Source organism: Cyprinus carpio, chromosome A17 (genome assembly GCF_018340385.1).
Source record: "Cyprinus carpio isolate SPL01 chromosome A17, ASM1834038v1, whole genome shotgun sequence".
NCBI lineage: Eukaryota > Metazoa > Chordata > Actinopteri > Cypriniformes > Cyprinidae > Cyprinus > Cyprinus carpio.
In genome coordinates this window covers 22,996,099-23,013,706 of record NC_056588.1, presented here as the reverse complement: position 1 = coordinate 23,013,706, position 17,608 = coordinate 22,996,099, and the positions used below count along the sequence as shown (strand labels likewise).

The 17,608-nt window shown below is 42.2% G+C and overlaps 1 pseudogene; it reads left to right on the top strand.

Moving 5' to 3' along the window:
* LOC122148248 overlaps positions 1-17,608 on the top strand; it is a 100,331-nt pseudogene that overhangs the window by 11,506 nt on the left and 71,217 nt on the right.

Sequence of the window (17,608 nt, the reverse complement as noted above, 5' to 3'; positions counted from 1 at the left end):
GGGTAATAAAGAAAATGACCGAACCAATCAACACATCATGCAATCTCACCAACTTTTGCACAGGCAACCACCTTCTCACATATTTAACTGGAACACACTCCTTTCAGAAAGCAAAATTGGGATATAATTCCGCTCAGCAGTATTCCTGTCATTGCAGTTACCCTAACCTCCCAGGTCTGTGAGCTAGTCTAGGTCCCTGTTTTAGCTATACTCAGAGCCTGGTAATTGCACTTTGACCTGGGCTTGTTGTTTTAGAATCGGAAACTGGCCCGTTGGGTTTGTTTAGGCCCAGCAGAGCTCAATATGTGGGAGAAAAGGTGACAATCCTTAAAGTCAGGAGAACATGAGGACTGCGGTGTTGTAGAGAGGAGAGGTATTATCCGTTGGACGTGTTTAAACTGCAAGTTTATTCTAGTTCACGATGCAGTCAGCACAATTTCATATCATTTCAAGTCCAGTCTCCTCTCGTCTGCTTCTGGCGGGCGACGCAACATAGGACTGGCGAGAGAGAAAGAGAGGAAAAAGATAGGTAGGTGCGTATGGTGCAGATCAAAAAGCGAGCTACATCGGCAGTTTTAGCAGTCGGTGTTTAATGGATCGGGTTTACTTTGCAATGGAAATAAAGGTGATTGACAGATGTGTGGCAGCAGGGAGAGAGAGATTATGTTTGCAGAGATGTTGTTTCCGGGTATTCATTACTGACAGAGTAAACAAAGCACATCGACAAGATCCCGGCGTTTAGAGCCCAGACTAGCCGAAGAATTAGATATAATGATCGATTTAATTGAAGAAGTTCACTCAAATCCCTCTAGATGCTTTTGTTGTTATAAACTATATAGTTTTCTTACTTTCGGGGGAACACTGAAAAGAGAACACTTGCGTCCTTTTCTTTCAGTGTAAAGGATAACTTTTATCCGTCCTGGCAACCTCCAAAAAGTACGAAAAGCCTTATGGGCCATTTTCCAGTCAAGTTCCAAAATCAAAATCACAAAATGATTCTAAATTGCACAATCTACTAAGCGTTAATGTAATAACCCTAAAAAATCGGGTCCTTATTTTGGCTAATCCGTATCTAACCTGGCCAACGGGTGTGTTACAGGTTGTAGGTGATTAGTATGTTCTGTCTCCGTGTTGAAAAACCCAGCACTGGTGGTCACCAGCATAGGTATGTTTTTGCATGCTGCGACCAGCATTTGGATTTGATTTTTTGGTTTGCTAGTCCCAATTAACGGAAGCAAGAAGTGCTTGGTGAACCTAGCTACTTCAATTCATGGCGTGCTTGAGAACAGAAATAAAGCGCTGGGTGCTCCACCAGCTAGACCAGAACTATACACCTCTAACCACAGCATTAACCAGCCAACCGCTGGACCAGCATGGAATTCATGCTGGTTGATGCTGCCAGAGACGATGAGTCATCAGAGCTCTTAGCTCTGACTAAGGGTGTCAGAAAACATCCTTAAAAGCATCAAAACATGCCCGTCTATACAAACTGGGACAGCCTGGTTTACCAAACACAGCCTGGATTAGACCCACCTACAGTATTTCAACCAAATCTTTTGTGTCTTTTGTTCTCAATCATTCAGAACTTGGTTCACCTACGAATCTGGTTACTTCGGATGTCAACGTGAGAACAGTTTTGTAGCATCCTGGACTGCTGCCCCTGGTTCACACGTCTACCGCCGCTGTATCGTCACCTGGAATTCCTCTTTTCGGAGGAAGCTGGAGCGAGAAAACCGTCCCCGGGGACATAACCACCACTGTTCTGGACGGACTGACACCCGGAGACCCGCTACACGGTTTCTGTCTACGTCTGCCTACAGCAGTAAGGAGGGGTAGAGCCGCTGCATGGAGAGGAGACCACAGATGGTAAGTCCATTCCCACCTGTGTAATGAACTGCCGCCGTATGACCACAAACGCTCTTTTACCTCGCTCTGTTGTGTCTGAGGTGGGCCCTCTCGTCCTGAGGTAACCTACCCCAGAGAGGAAAAAACTTGAAAATACTGTATATAATGTCAGAATATTTCCACTGACATGCCACATAAACCTCAGGAAGTATCTGCCCCACCCAATCTGAAGAAGTCTGCGGAAAAATTAAAATACACGCAAAACAATTCAGCTACTGGCAAATAGAGTTCAGTCATTTATTTTTTTTGCAGACGTGAGTGATGCCTTGACAATGAATGAACACATTTTTTACCTAAATGATGACGAAACCCAAAGACTTACACCCAAGTCAACAAGCAACCACTTAGGTGCAGTCAAATCGAACATTGCTTATGAAATCCTCCTTGGGCGAAATCTAGTAATAAGCATAGAAATCTATGTGTGAGGGTTAAAAATTTTAATCAAGCAAATTTCAATCATGTTCAGGTGGCTCCATGAGTTGGTGCAACAGAAAGCTGCATTGCTAGACAGTTTCACCGAAATCACTTTTTATCTTTTAAATTTGCAAATGACTTGTGCAAACTTTAGAACACCCAAGCAATCAATATAGAAATATGCAACTTGGACATCTGGGGCTCCCAGTCAACACCCTACCAAGAGTTTGTGGATTTTGGGTGTTAAGCATCCACTTACATTTCCTTCAGAAAATGACAATGTCATTTCTCAAGTTTACTGTCTGTTTGAGAACACTTCTGGCAACGTAATGACCTGCTCTCTGAAGTATGCTGGAGACAAAAGCTCTAAAACAGAAACGCCTCAGTGTTCATTTGATGTGACAAAAAAAGTGAAAGAGTGACTTCCATTTACTTTCATGAGCTCAACACCAGGACGGGACAGAATGTCATGCCATGGGTTTTAAGCGTCATTGCCTCTAAAATACCTTTGCTGTGGGCTATTGTAACATATGGGTAATGTCATGGAGTGTGTGTCGTGGTGGATTTAATGATTTAATCATGCTCGCTATTATCAAGGGATGCAGGATTTCAACCCACTCATACGCACTTGCTGTTCACCTCTTACTTATTCAGTGGGCAAAAACTCACTCAGTTTAGAACTGTTATAGCATGCTGTAAATCTGTAATGGGTTTATCTTGCTGTCTGGTGGTTTATTGATTGTCCTGTCATCTAAAAAAGTGCAGCAGTTTGAGCTGAAAACAGTCTTCTGGCTTAGGCAGCTCCATTTAATGGATGCTGCCATCACAATATTTTCTTCTTACGCCTTATACCAATACATTAAACACACATTGTTCTGGTTGGATCAGGGAGTCTTTTGTTGTCATTTGCCATCCATAAAACCCGGTAAAACACTTGTGTCACGGCATAAAAGAGAACATTGCAGACAGTCTTAGAGTGTCTGTGTTATGCATGACGTACAACCGTTTCGGCGTGTCTGGATTCACCCCGGTTTGGAGATCGTGGTCTGTTTGTTGGTATCAAGATCTATCCTTGGCAGACAAACTTTCTTTATTCAGGTATGGTTTGCTTTTCATGACCCATAGGAAATGTGCTTGAATCAGTCCAATGTTTAATGGACATTGTCTTTCATTTATCTCCCCGACAACACCCCCCCCAGACATATTACATACAGTCACAGAAGAAACAGAGAGGACCATGCGAGTGACATGGCAACCAGCACCTGGCAACGTTGTCAATTACAGAGTGACTTATAAACCTCAGGGTGAGACACGCCAGTTGGCCTCCAAAGCACCAGGGGGCACTAACACTTTTAGTCTGAGACGACTGCAGCCACCTACAAACCCCCTACGTATATCACAGTGGTTCCAGTCTACAAGTTTGTCGTTTTGGAAGACCCAAGACAAGGAGAAGGCACCACGTGTAAGTTAATAGCAGATATTTGACAACTTGAGGTGAGCTAGAAGTTGATATTTGACTGTGAACATGTTCATCCTCTTTGCTGTTTAATTAGACACCCTTTATTTTCTCTGCAGTGTCTCTATATAAAGCTCCCAGAAACCTGCAAACTTCAGAACCAGACTAAAACTAGTTTCAGGTGACTTGGGGCTCACGCTCCTGGGGACAAAGTGATGGGTACAAGGTCACCTTCCATCCCACTGGGGAGGAAAGGGACCTGGGAAGAGTGCTAGTAGGCCCCTAGACAACACAGTGGTTCTGGAGGAGCTAAGGTAAGAGACGCCGGTGCAGGATGCACATGCAAAAACTAACAGACGTCTGTTGCTCACTGAGATATGCCTTCATAAACACCTTCAAAGTCAGTGTAAAATCAAATGGACAACACGTACCTTCTTAAAACATGTTAATGGTAGTTTTCAGTCACGAAGACCTGTAGGGCAAAACATCCATAGAACTTCAGCACAGGTCTATCAATTTTCCATCTGCTTCAAGCCACAAATATTTACGATTGAACACTGGAAAATCAACACATTAAACTAAATTGAGCTGATAATGACACTGCTGTCGTCTGTAGAGCTGCTTATAGCTTGAATTACATTAAATTTGTTTCTAATTAAAAAAAGTAATACAGTGATATTAAAAGATCAAATTGCAGTTGAACTCAGAATATGAATGCAATGCACTAAATAGATTTTTTTTTTATATTATGGTTTTCTATGGGAAAATGCTTAATATGAAACTTTGTGTTGCTTTTATATTCTGTGCTCTTTTGCTTGCCTATACATTTTATGTTTAATTAATAAAGTGTATACTGAATTTGGTCCTAAAGCATTAAGCTACATAAAGTATTTTCTTTATAAAAGTTTTCTATGGAAAAAAAAATTAGTATATTGTGTTCATTTTCCAGATGCAGCTGCTTGCCTGTATATAGTATGCAACACCAATAATGTATTCTGAATTTAGTCTTTTAAAATCAGTCTTAGTATATGAGTATTTAGTATAAAAAATTAAATAAAAAAACAGTGGACAGCAGAGAAGGCCTTGTTTTGCCTTCCAGGTGGCAGCTCCTTTAAGGGTGTGATGTCATGTGAAAACCATGAAATGTGGATCTATTAGCCTTTTAAGGTTGATGAATAAGAACGTTGACTGATTGTGTTCTGTGTCTCATCTCAGGGCCCGCACTAAGTATACAGTGAGTGTGCTTGGTATGTGTTGATGGAGGAGAGAGTATGGCCTCTGGCTGGAGAGGAGAAGACCACCCTCTCTGATGCCCCTGAACCTCCAACCTTTGAAACTCCAGGTGTGATTAATAAATTAAAAAAAAAACTACTCTCTTTCTGAGAAACCAACCAACTGGATCTCAAGTTACTGCAGCGTATTCAGCTCAATATATAGAAAGTTACTTGAGTTCCAAAACAATTAGCATACAGCATCCCTTCCAACAGAGATAGATGGAACAAATCTACTGCATCTGCTCTTCATTTAGTGAATCCATATATAACAAAGCGTAGGTTCTTTGTCAGTTTTTGAATTGGAAAAGCAGGCTGCAGTCTAGTGCTTTGAGTGATGGCAAATACCTTTCAGCACAGCTAATTGTGTTGTGATAAAGAGCAGACAGGGTGATCTGCGCCACATGGTAGCCATGTCTCTGCCTTTGCATGGAAGGACTCTTGAATTTCAAGAGCGAGGGAAGATTATCTGCTCACAATTACTACATGCTTTACAACGGAAAAAAAAAGTGATACAGAGAATGAAAGCTTTGCACGTGGTCGGTTGACCCTGGTCTGGAATGTTGCTCCTAATTGGAAACAGATCCGATGGTGAGGGTCGGGTGACTGACACCGGCAGGAGAGGGGAAAAAGCAAAATATTCCCAGACTAGAGCTCTGAGGTTTAACACTCAGCTTGTCATTTGCATGTGACACGCACTAACAAAAAAAATAAAAAATAAAAAATAAAAACGCCACCAATACTGTGACTTTTTGGACTAGTTCTATGGAAATATTGGGACATGGTTAACACTGGTTCCCATTAATTATATTGAATTTCTCATTATATATATAAAAGTTGAATGGTTTAATTTCTAAAATCTTCAGGTTATTTTTGTGCAGTGTTAAAATATATTTGCTATAGCAGATTTTCAGTATTATATTTTGGCTCCACTATGTATTAACAACATCCACTAGCATTCAAAAGTTTGGGGTCAGTATTATTATTATTATAATTTTAATTAAATGAATACTTTTATTTAGCAAATGCATATTAAATTTATTAAATTGAATGTATAATATTACATAAGATTTCTATTTCAAATAAAATACTGTTCTTTTCGACTTTGTATCATGAAAATAATTGAAAATAATGTATCATGGTTTCCACAAACATTTGATGCAGCAAAAAGTGAGAAATGCTGATTGAATCAGCATATTAGAATGATTTCTGAAGAATCATGTGACACTGAATACTTGAGTAATTGAAATGCTGAAATGCTGAAAATACAGATTTGATCACAGCAATACATTTATAATCACTTTTTAAAATATTCAATAAAGAAAACATTACTTCTAAATTGTAATATTATTTCATAATATAACTGTTTTTACTGTATTTTGGATTTTTGAGGCTTAAGGACACTCACCTTTGTCTTTCCTTTCAGTTATTCACAGACATTTTATTTTTCATCTTCCATTACAAAGAGCATTTCACTGTATCTTTATAATAGTACAGAGAGGGAAGGTTGCTGAATATTGATTGTGTTTTCATTAGCTGTTAAAAGTTAAATCTTTAATTTAAGGCATATTTTTAATTATCTTGTATTTTATTTTGGCGTGCGGGGGTAGATGACCGGTTTGCTTCTGTGTTTGCTGACTTGCCTAAAGTATGTTCCTGGCTTTAGTGTTTAGGGTACAAGGGGTCATAACTTAAATGTGAGTATTCCATATTACAATGGAGGATAAGCACCTGTTTGGCTAATAAATCTCTTTTAAAGCCTTAGATAGAAATTCCCACACAGGTATGTCTAGATAACACATTTTATAAACATAATAACCACAGCATTTTAACATATTAGCTGGCTATATCCATTGAATATTATCTTTTCTTTTTTCTTTTTTGCTTTAGGGAATGATCTATAAATCAGACAATTATGCAACATGTTGTTTTTGAGCAGGGCCAGACGGGCGGCACTTTCCCCTCTTTTCCCTTCATTCAGGTGTCTGGAGAGACAGCAAGATGGGACACAGACAAAGACATATCTTACAGAAATGGATTTTATTTTAACATAAAATGTAAAAAAAAAAAAATGAGTGTTTCCAAAATGCCAAATAAACAGTTTTGTCATGTTTGCATGATTGTGTGAATGTTTTGTGTGTTGAAGTATGTCTAATCTCTTCATCCTTTATTACAAATCACATTTTGATGTTTACATCTGCTTGCAAGTTTAATTCTTATTTTCATTATTATTCAATTTTATGATAACTGACTGAATTGTTCTCTGGTCAAACAGAGGTAATGTGCAAAACCACAGCCCAGGCTGATATTGTCCTGCTTGTTGATGGATCTTGGAGCATTGGTCGTCTGAACTTCAAGACCATAAGGTCTTTTTCATTGGTCGCATGGTGGGTGCCTTTGACATCGGGCCGGATCGTGTCCAGATTGGTAAGAGAAATTTATCCTGTATCCAAAGTGAGAAGATCCACAACTAAGTGCCATGCACAGGAAAGAAAAATCACAAAACATCTCAATTCTTTCTTTTGAATTCTCTCTCAAGTCTCAAGTTTCTCAGATGTTGATTTCTCCTGAGAAAAAGACGCTTGTCATCTCATATGTGTGCTTTAGAGTTTCAGAAGATATCACAAAAATGTCTAAATCTTTGATTGAGTAATCAGGATACTACATTCTCTAATCAAAAAATCAGATCTCAGTATAATCTCCAAAACCAAATGATCTGCTAAATTATGTATTATAGCTGTGTACTCATACTGGATGTCAAATATTCTCTCATATGTGTCCCTTGAGCACAAAACCAGTCTTAAGTCTCTGGGGTATATTTGTAGCAATAGCCAAAAATACATTGTATGGGTCTTTTATGCCAAAAATCATTAGTATATTAAGTAAAGATCATGTTCCATGAAGATATTTTGTAAATTTCCTACTGTAAATATATTAAAACTTAATTTTTGATTAGTAATATGCATTGCTAAGAACTTCATTTGGACAATTTAAAAGGTGATTTTCTCAATATATATATATATTTTTTTTGCACCCTCAGATTCCAGATTTTCAAATAGTTGTATCTCGACCAAATATTGTACTATCCTAACAAACCATACATCAATGAGAAGCTTATTTATTCAGCTTACAGATGATGTATTCATCTCAGTTTTGAAAAATTGACACTTAAGACTGGTTTTGTGATCCAGGGTCACATTTGTTTCTTATAAATTTTTTACTGCTCTTCAAACATTTTAGGATAAAAAAATGTGTGTGTGTGTATATATATATATATTAGGTCTTTTGAACTATAAAAGAGAAACGAGAAACTTCGAGCAATGGCATCTTCTTATGTGTTTATTCATAAAACACTGTATTTTGTCCGTTTTATAGGTCTGGCACAGTAACCAGTGGAGACCCAAAGACTGAGTGGCACCTAAACACTCACAGAACCAGAAAAGAGCTGCTGGATGCCGTGGCCAGTCTAACCCTACAAAGAGAAGGGAGAAACACTCTGAGTAAAAGAGGAGGAAGCAATTGCAGGCAATCAGAAGAAGTTTACAGATACCATTGTGACGTCTCGTAAAAGAGGAGGAAGCAATTGCAGGCAATCAGAAGAAGTTTATTGATATCAGAGTCCAGAATGTAGGCAATGGAAACGAAGGTCTACGGTGGCGTGAGAAGAGCTGGATGGTGAAGTCGCAGGTGAAGGTGAAGACGGTCAATGGATGAAACCAGGAACAGACCGGGACACTGACACGAAGACGACAACACGAACACAATCCAGCACACGAACACGGAAGACGGTAATCCAACTAGGAAGTGGAGACATGAATGAGGGATCTGACAACAGACAGAGAGATGGGTGAGTATATGTAGCTGAGTGGAGATGAGGATCAGCTGGAGCGAGACAATCAACACACAGGTGACAACAATCAACCAAACGAGCACATGGAGACTACGTGAGTACAACAACAAACACAAAACATGACACGGAGGAAACAATGGATTTCCTACCGTGACAGTACCCCCCCTAGCCCCTCCCCTAGGACGTCACCTGACGTTCCCAGCCTGCTTTACCTGTAGATTGTAATCATCAATAAGGCGGTGATCCAGTATGTCCCGAGCCGGAACCCACCTTCTCTCCTCCGGACCGTAACCTTCCCAATCCACCAAGTACTGAAATCCGCGCTCCCCTCCGTCTAGAGTCCAGAATACGATTAACCAAATATGTGGTTTCCCCATTAACGATACGAGGCGGGGGGGGGAACCGGGGCAGGCGGGGTAAGACGGGAAAAAATCACCGGTTTTAATTTGGACACATGGAACACGGGATGAACCCTCCTGTACGCCGGAGGAAGGCTAAGACGCACTGTTACCGGATTAATGATTTTGGTAACAGAAAAACGGGCCAATAAATTTGGGAGCAAGCTTATTCGAAACGGAACGCATCTGAATATTCTGGGTAGAAAGCCACACTCTTTGACCGACGACGTAACGGGGGAGGCTTCGACCGGTGGCGATCGGCCTTAGCCTTGGTGCGCGACCTAGCCTGGAGCAGAGCTCTTCGAGCTCTGGTCCAGGTGCGGTGACACCTCTGGACTAGTGCGTGTGCGGAGGGGACCGAAACCTCGGATTCCGTACTGACAAAATTAGGTGGTTGGTACCCTAAACTACACTTAAAATGGAGACATGCCCGTAGATGACACTGGTAAAGAATTGTGTGCGTACTCCACAATTGAGAGTTGCTGACACCAGGACGAAGGATTATTGGAAGCCAAACATCGCAAAACCCTTTCGACATCCTGATTGGCTCGCTCGGTTTTGACCATTGCTCTGGGGATGGAACCCGGAAGAAAGACTAACAGTCGCTCCTAACAAATTTACAAAATTCTAGCCAAAATTTGGACACAAATTGGGGACCCCTGTCAGAAACCACGTCTGTCGGAAGGCCATGTATACGGAAGACGTGGTCAATGACAGCTACCGCTGTTTCCTTGGCTGATGGTAATTTGGGCAAGGGAATAAAATGAGTCGCCTTCGAGAACCGGTCCACTACGGTTAAAATCACCGTATTGCCCTTAGAGGGCGGGAGGGCGGTAATGAAATCTAGCGAAATGTGGGACCAGGGTCTCGAAGGGACAGACAGCAGGTAAGAGTAACCCATCTGGAGGTCGATTGGAAGTCTTACCAATAGCGCAAACTGAACAAGCCAAGACGAAGTCGTGGACGTCACGAGCCATACCAGGCCACCAAAATCGTTGCTTGACTAGAAACCCTAGTTCTACTAACCCCTGGGTGACAAGCAACACTGGAACAATGACCCCACTGGAGAACGTCTGACCGTACCCCCTCCGGCACAAACAATCGGTTCGGTGGGCAACGAGCCGGGGGCGTTACCCCCTTCTAAGGCAGTCAACACCTTCGATTCGACCTCCCATCTGAGCACGGAGATAATGATGGTCCCCGGTAAAATGGGCTCGGGAGTAGCAGTACGATCGGAAAGCTCAAAAAGACGGGATAAAGCATTGGGTTTGATGTTTTTGGAACCCGGCCGGTAAGAAAGTGTAAAATCGAAACGACCGAAAAAAACAATGCCCACCGAGCATGCCTGGAGTTAAGTCTTTTGGCGGTTCTAATGTATTCGAGATTCTTATGGTCCGTCCATACAATGAAAGGTACACCCGACCCTTCAAGCCAGTGACGCCATTCTTCCAGTGCAAGTTTGACTGCCAACAACTCTCGATTGCCAATGTCATAATTAACCTCTGCAGGAGATAAACGGTGAGAATAATACGCGCAAGGATGCACCTTTCCGTCTGAGGATGCGCGTTGGGACAACACTGCTCCTACCCCCACCTCTGACGCGTCGACCTCCACTATGAATTGACGTGAGCGATCAGGGGTGACGAGAATGGGAGCTGAAACAAAGCAGCTTTTCAGTTTGGCAAACGCAGCCTCGGCTGCGTTTGACCACCTGAACGTCAAACTAGGGGAGGTCAAGGCGGTCAGAGGAGCGGCTAGTTGGCTGAAATTGCGAATGAAACGCCGGTAAAAATTGGCGAACCAGACAGAAATCTCTGCAGGGCCTTGCGAGACTCTGGGGATGGCCAATTTACCACAGCCTTAACCTTCTCAGGATCCATGCGAACACCCTCAGTCGAAATGATGTGTCCTAGAAAAAGAAACAGACTGTGCATGAAAAACGCATTTCTCCGCCTTGACAAACAATCCATTCTCTAGCAACCGCAGAAGCACTCGTCGTACGTGTTGCACGTGTTCCTGGAGAGACGAAGAAAAAAAAATCAATATGTCATCCAGGTAAACATATATGAACAGATCGACCATGTCTCGCAACACGTCATTAACGAGTGCTTGGAAGACTGCCGGCGAGTTCGTTAGCCCGAAAGGCATCACGCAGTACTCAAAATGGCCTCTAGGGGTGTTAAATGCAGTCTTCCACTCATCCCCCTCCCTGATGCGGACCAAATGATAAGCATTACGTAAGTCCAATTTAGTGAAAACGGACGCTCCCTGCAACCTCTCAAAAGCTGAAGACATAAGCGGCAAAGGATAGGTATTCTTTACCGTTATGTTGTTTCAGCCCTCGGTAGTCAATGCAAGGTCGCAAGGATCCGTCCTTCTTTCCCACAAAAAAGAACCCCGCCCCCGCTGGAGAAGAAGAAGGGCGGATGAACCCCCCCGTTGCTAGAGAACTGGATATATATTTCTCCATGGCCGCCGTCTCTGGAATAGACAAAGAATATAACTTGCCCTTAGGCGGAGAAGTTCCTGGCAATAACTCTATCGCACAGTCATAGGGACGATGAGGAGGAAGAGAATCAGCCCGAGACTTACTGAACACCTCCTTCAGGTCGTGGTACTCCGCGGGCACGTTAGCCAAATCCACTGCTTCCCCCTGAAACACAGACTCAGAAACATTAACACCAGCAGACAAAAAGACAAGACAAATGACACTCCTCGCTCCAGCTAACCACAGATCCGAGGCGCCAATCGATCCTGGGGTTGTGTTTCTGGAGCCAGGTGTGACCTAGAACAATGGGGGATTGAGGTGAGTCCGTGATGTAAAAATGAAATCTCCTCCGTATGGTTGCCAGATGTGATGAGAGAAACCGGTACAGTGGTCTGTGTGATGACTGGCAGTCTGTGTCCATTGAGTGCAAAAGGTGCAATGGGGTGTTTGAGGGAGGTGAGAGGAATGTTGAGTTTAGTAGCCAACTTACAGTCCATGAAACTACCCTCTGCCCCAGAATCCAACAATGCGTGATGATCGAGTGCGTGGGTGGACCACCGTAGACTCACCGGAAGGAGTGTCGATGTAGATGAGGTCTTCCTGGCAGAGATCCCACCCGATAGTAGCCTCCGTTTTACTATCGGGCTTGGTCTTTTACCGGACAGCGCTGGATGTGATGTTCTTGGCTGCCGCAGTATAAACATAGTCCCAGGGATCTCCGCCTGATCCTCTCCTCCCGGGAGAGCCGAGCTCGCCCCACCTGCATGGGTTCAAGATCTCCCGGTGGGCTGACCGCAACCTCTGAGCGCGCTGACGCTGAGCCTCCGGTCTGGTCGCGAGAACTGCTCTCCCCCCCTCCGTCTGGCGGCTTGGTCGAGTCGGTTGTCTACTCTGATGGTGAGGTCGATCAGGCCATTGAGAGAAGTGGGGTGCTCGACGGCGCGGATCTCCTGTTGGGATGCGGTCAGCCAACCCATGCAGGAAGTGATCCCACTGCGCCTCTTCGTTCCACTTACACTCCGCCGCCAGGGTGCGGAACTCAATAGAATAGTCGGCTACAGGACCTGTCTTCCTGACGTAGGTCCGTGAGAAGTCTAGCCGCCTCCCTCCCGGCGACGGAGCGGGTCGAAGACCCGTCTCATCTCCTCCGAAAGGGCGTGGAACGAGGCACAGCAGCTGTCTTGGTTCTCCCACACCGGCCGCCGTCCCCCAGAGGGCAGCCCTCCCCGTCAGTAGTGACAAGACGAATGCCACCCTCATTTCCTCGGTGTGAAACGTGCGGGGCTGCAGGGCGAAGTGCAGAGAACAATGAGACAGAAATGATCGACAAAACTTTGGCTCACCCGCATATTTCTCAGGGATGGGGAGGCGTGGTTCGGACTGGGAACTCCCTCCGGAGACGATCGGCGGTGTGGGTGGCGTGGGAGGCGCAGCGGGTGGCGGTTGTTGTTGTCGTTGAGCCTGGAGAGCGAGCTCGGACACCTTCGTCACCATTGCTTGGAAAGCTCGACCCATCTCATCTATCGCCTTGTCTTGGCGATCCATGCGATCAACGGCTCTCTGCAAAAAACTCCTCTAGATGAGATGGGGAGCGATCGCCTGCTGCTTCCATGATGGTCAGATCCTACTGTGACGGCTCGTAAAAGAGGAGGAAGCAATTGCAGGCAATCAGAAGAAGTTTATTGATATCAGAGTCCAGAATGTAGGCAATGGAAACGAAGGTCTACGGTGGCGTGAGAAGAGCTGGATGGTGAAGTCGCAGGTGAAGGTGAAGACGGTCAATGGATGAAACCAGGAACAGACCGGAACACTGACACGAAGACGACAACACCAACACAATCCAGCACACGAACACGGAAGACGGTAAACCAACTAGGAAGTGGAGACATGAATGAGGATCTGACAACAGACAGAGAGATGGGTGGGTATATGTAGCTGAGTGGAGATGAGGATCAGCTGGAGCGAGACAATCAACACACAGGTGACAACAATCAACCAAACGAGCACGGGGTTGGAGCTGAAATCTGCAGGACGGTATCTCCAGGAGCAGGGTTGGAGACCACTCACTTAAAACATTAAAACGTGTGGTGAAATCCTCAAGTTTGTATTGAAAGTTTGTCTTCCACTTGTTATGTTGATGCTTGCAGCACCAATTTAAAAAATGGAGCAGTTTATTGAATCCTTAGAAAATATCTAAAGAAAAAAAAAATCTTTGCATGTGTTTTGTTGGGTATTATAATTGATACATCAAGTTTTATGGCTCTCATAGTAAAATAGAGTAAGAATAATGGAGCTCAAACTTGTGAAGGAAAAACACCTCAGTTTTATTCAGAGACCCAAACTAAGCAAAAATATGCAATTTGATGCAGATGTTGATATTTTTGTGACTAAAAAATAAGATGTATGTAAATCAATGAGATCTACATAACAGTAGACTACTGACATTAATTGGTTCTTAATATAGGTTTTCACTCTATCTCCCAAAATATGTCTTAGTAATATGATATTTAAATGATCAAAACATATAATGCAATGCAATACAATAATGATTGAGTGATGATCATATTTGAGACTCACATTTAAACATTTTTTCTACAATGTAATTTATTGATAATCAAGTAAAAGGTTTTCTTCAGTCAAGTGTTTATCTTACCTTGTATTACTAACTATATAAAAGTTATTCTTATGTGCACTTTATAAAAAATTAGTTAAAGATTACACAGCAAAAAAGACACGTGAAGCACGAGCTGAAGGTGGAAGTTTGTACAATTACATTAAAAGGGCTTTTACTTGCAAAAAAGTATAAGCTATTAATCAGACGACAGAAGGCATTTTTTTTCAGCAAGGTTTTTATCCTGTCAATCCTTTAGAGGCCATATAAATTTGCATATCAAATATGATACAGTAGCTTTATATGGTCAATACTGGTCTTCAGTAGGTTGACTGCTCGTATTGTGTATTTAGACTAATATTACCAATATTCTCTTATTCCGCAGGCCTTGCTTTAAACTACATCCTTCAGAACAATTTCAAGCCTAATGTTGGAATGCGTCCGAACTCTCGGAAGATCGGCGTCCTGGTTACTGATGGCAAATCTCAGGATGACATCACGGTAAACTCTCAGAACCTGCGCGACCAGGGCATTGAGCTGTATGCCATTGGTAAGAACTTGATCTGATATGAATAGTCACTGAAAGACAATGGATAATGAGTTTAATTGGGCTTTAACATGTCTTTTGTGGTTTTGATCTCCAGGTGTGAAGAACGCAGATGAGAATGAGCTGAGAACCATTGCTTCCGATCCCGATGACATCCACATGTACAACGTGGCTGACTTCTCCTTCCTGCTGGACATCGTGGACGACCTGACAAACAACCTGTGTAACAGTGTCAAGGGTCCAGGTATTACTGAGGTCACACTCGCTAAAACAATGAGGCTGAAAGATACAGTATTTCTAATGGAAAAGGGATATGCAATAAGAAAAAATGTAGAGGGAAAAATGGACTGGACTGTGAAAAGTGGGCGATCTATATGAGAATGAAGGTCTAATGCCAAATTTACACTGATGTGTAACTGATGCGGCATTTAGGCATCTTTACAAAAAAAGATTGTTTAATGCTGCTCGGAGGTGGCATGAATGCATTTACACAAAAATCACAGTTGAATACTTTAATACTAGGTGTTGAGCTGGGTCAGAGCAGGCATAATTTAGTCTGGCTTTTATGTTGCCTTACATCTGTATATTATATTACATTACATCAAGCAGACAGTCTAGTGAATGCAAAGTTACTTATTGTTGGTAGAATGCCTAAATTGGACTATCCAAATAAAGTGTTACCTGTATTTCTGATCAACCTCATTTTTAAAAAGTCCTTAGGCTAATGATACACACTACTTAAATGTGGTGAATGGTGGATAAATGCAGTGTCATTATGTCAGCGACGGGGTTGATGGGGTGCCATCCATAGCTATGTCCTAAAAGCTTCAAGAATTAGTCTTTCCCTTTCTTTTTCTTTTTCACCGAAATTTAACTACCTGAATGCTTTGACCTTTCCTTGGTGAAAACTTTGACATGCTGAAACTCGATCCATGCGCAGACAGATGTTTACAGGCTCCACCACCACCACCACCAACAACAACAACAACAAAAAAAACTGCTAGAGGTAGCCCAGTTTAGAAAGTAACCTGGAGAAAAAAAGACATAACACTGCTAATATTCTCCGTACTTGAGTTTATGACTGATTAATAGTATCTTATCCCATTTGAAGACTCATTAGAGTATTGTTAGAGTATTGTTCAGTGTAGCAAAGTAAAAATATGATACATGTAAAATATGAGTCCTGTCATGGACCAAAACAACCAGCTCTGAGATGATCATACTATTACAAAATTCCAAATCTGATTTGAAGCAAAAACGTTTTTGACAATCAGAAACTCTCAGAGCTATAGACTCATTGTGAATGTAAGTGTAAAAAAAACAAAACAAAAAACATGTACAATACAAAAACCTTGACTTATCATTGATTATACATAAATCTTTGAATGTAGCACATCCAACTCGGCTGTGTTATGTGTAATGCTGTATTGTCATCTTATAGTAACATTGACTTCTCTGAGCTCCGTTGTGTTTGTTTACTAACTTCAAATTTGCTCAGAAACAGCCCTGATGTGACAGTCTAATGTTGGAGCATGTGAGGGGTCAAAGGTTAAACCCTAATCACCATCATTACCCCTTATAGGAGGAGGCCCCGAGCCACCACCACTGATCTACGACCTCAGAAGTGACCCAGTACTCCTTCCGTGCCACCTGGGTTCGGCCCCGATGACCCCGTGGAGAAGTACAGAATAGAGTATGTGAGCACTGCAGGAGGAGAACCACACAAAGGTATGAACACGTCACATGTTTGAAAACGCATCACAATTACTATTGCCTATTATGGAGGTTTAAGGATTTGAAGCGACCCTAAGTACTAAACTTTATTGTGCAAAAAACTCATCTAAAGCTCTTTAAAGCAATGCACATTAACAGCAAGAAAGAGCAAAAAAGACTAAGTGAGGCTTGATGCATTTTCATGTTGAGCCAAAACTATCCGGAGACAATTGAAAAAAAAGGCTAAGTTTGATAATGAGTCTTCTTTGCAAACACAGTCATGTCCTGTTCTTGTGAGTTTCTCACTGTTTCTTCTGTTCCTCTGTTGCAGTTGCTTGTCGACGGGACGGGGTGACGACTGTGGTCTTGGAGAGACTCACTGTCCGCTGACGGAGTACATAGTGAAAAGTTCACTCAGTGGTTGGGAGAGGACAGCAGCGACCCCCTCAAAGGCTCGGAGACAACATGTAAGTATGCATTTAACCCACAATCCACTCCACACCCAGAACAGCCAGAGCCAATTACTCAACAATATGTTTCTGAACACCAAAAAAACACTGAAATCATTCATTGTTTTTGCATAACTGACAAATGCAATTGTTGTTTTAGAAGTACATATTAATGAGGATATGGTTCTGCACTTCTATATACCATAGTAATACAGTTTACTGCATTGTAATGCCTTGTTTTTGGACAGTTTATACAGTAATACTACAATATTCTTAAAAGTACCTTGGAGTACCATGGAAATACCATGATATTTGAATGCAGTAATCATTTCAATAGCAGGTGGTATTACAGTCTCACACCATTAACTTTACCATGGTATGCCACAATACAAAGATAGACACTTTAGTAAGTATTGTATCAAACAATAATCAATTTAATCTCAAAAAAACATTTCTAATTTAAAATAATAAAATAAAAAATGGAAATACAGATATTTAAAATTCTA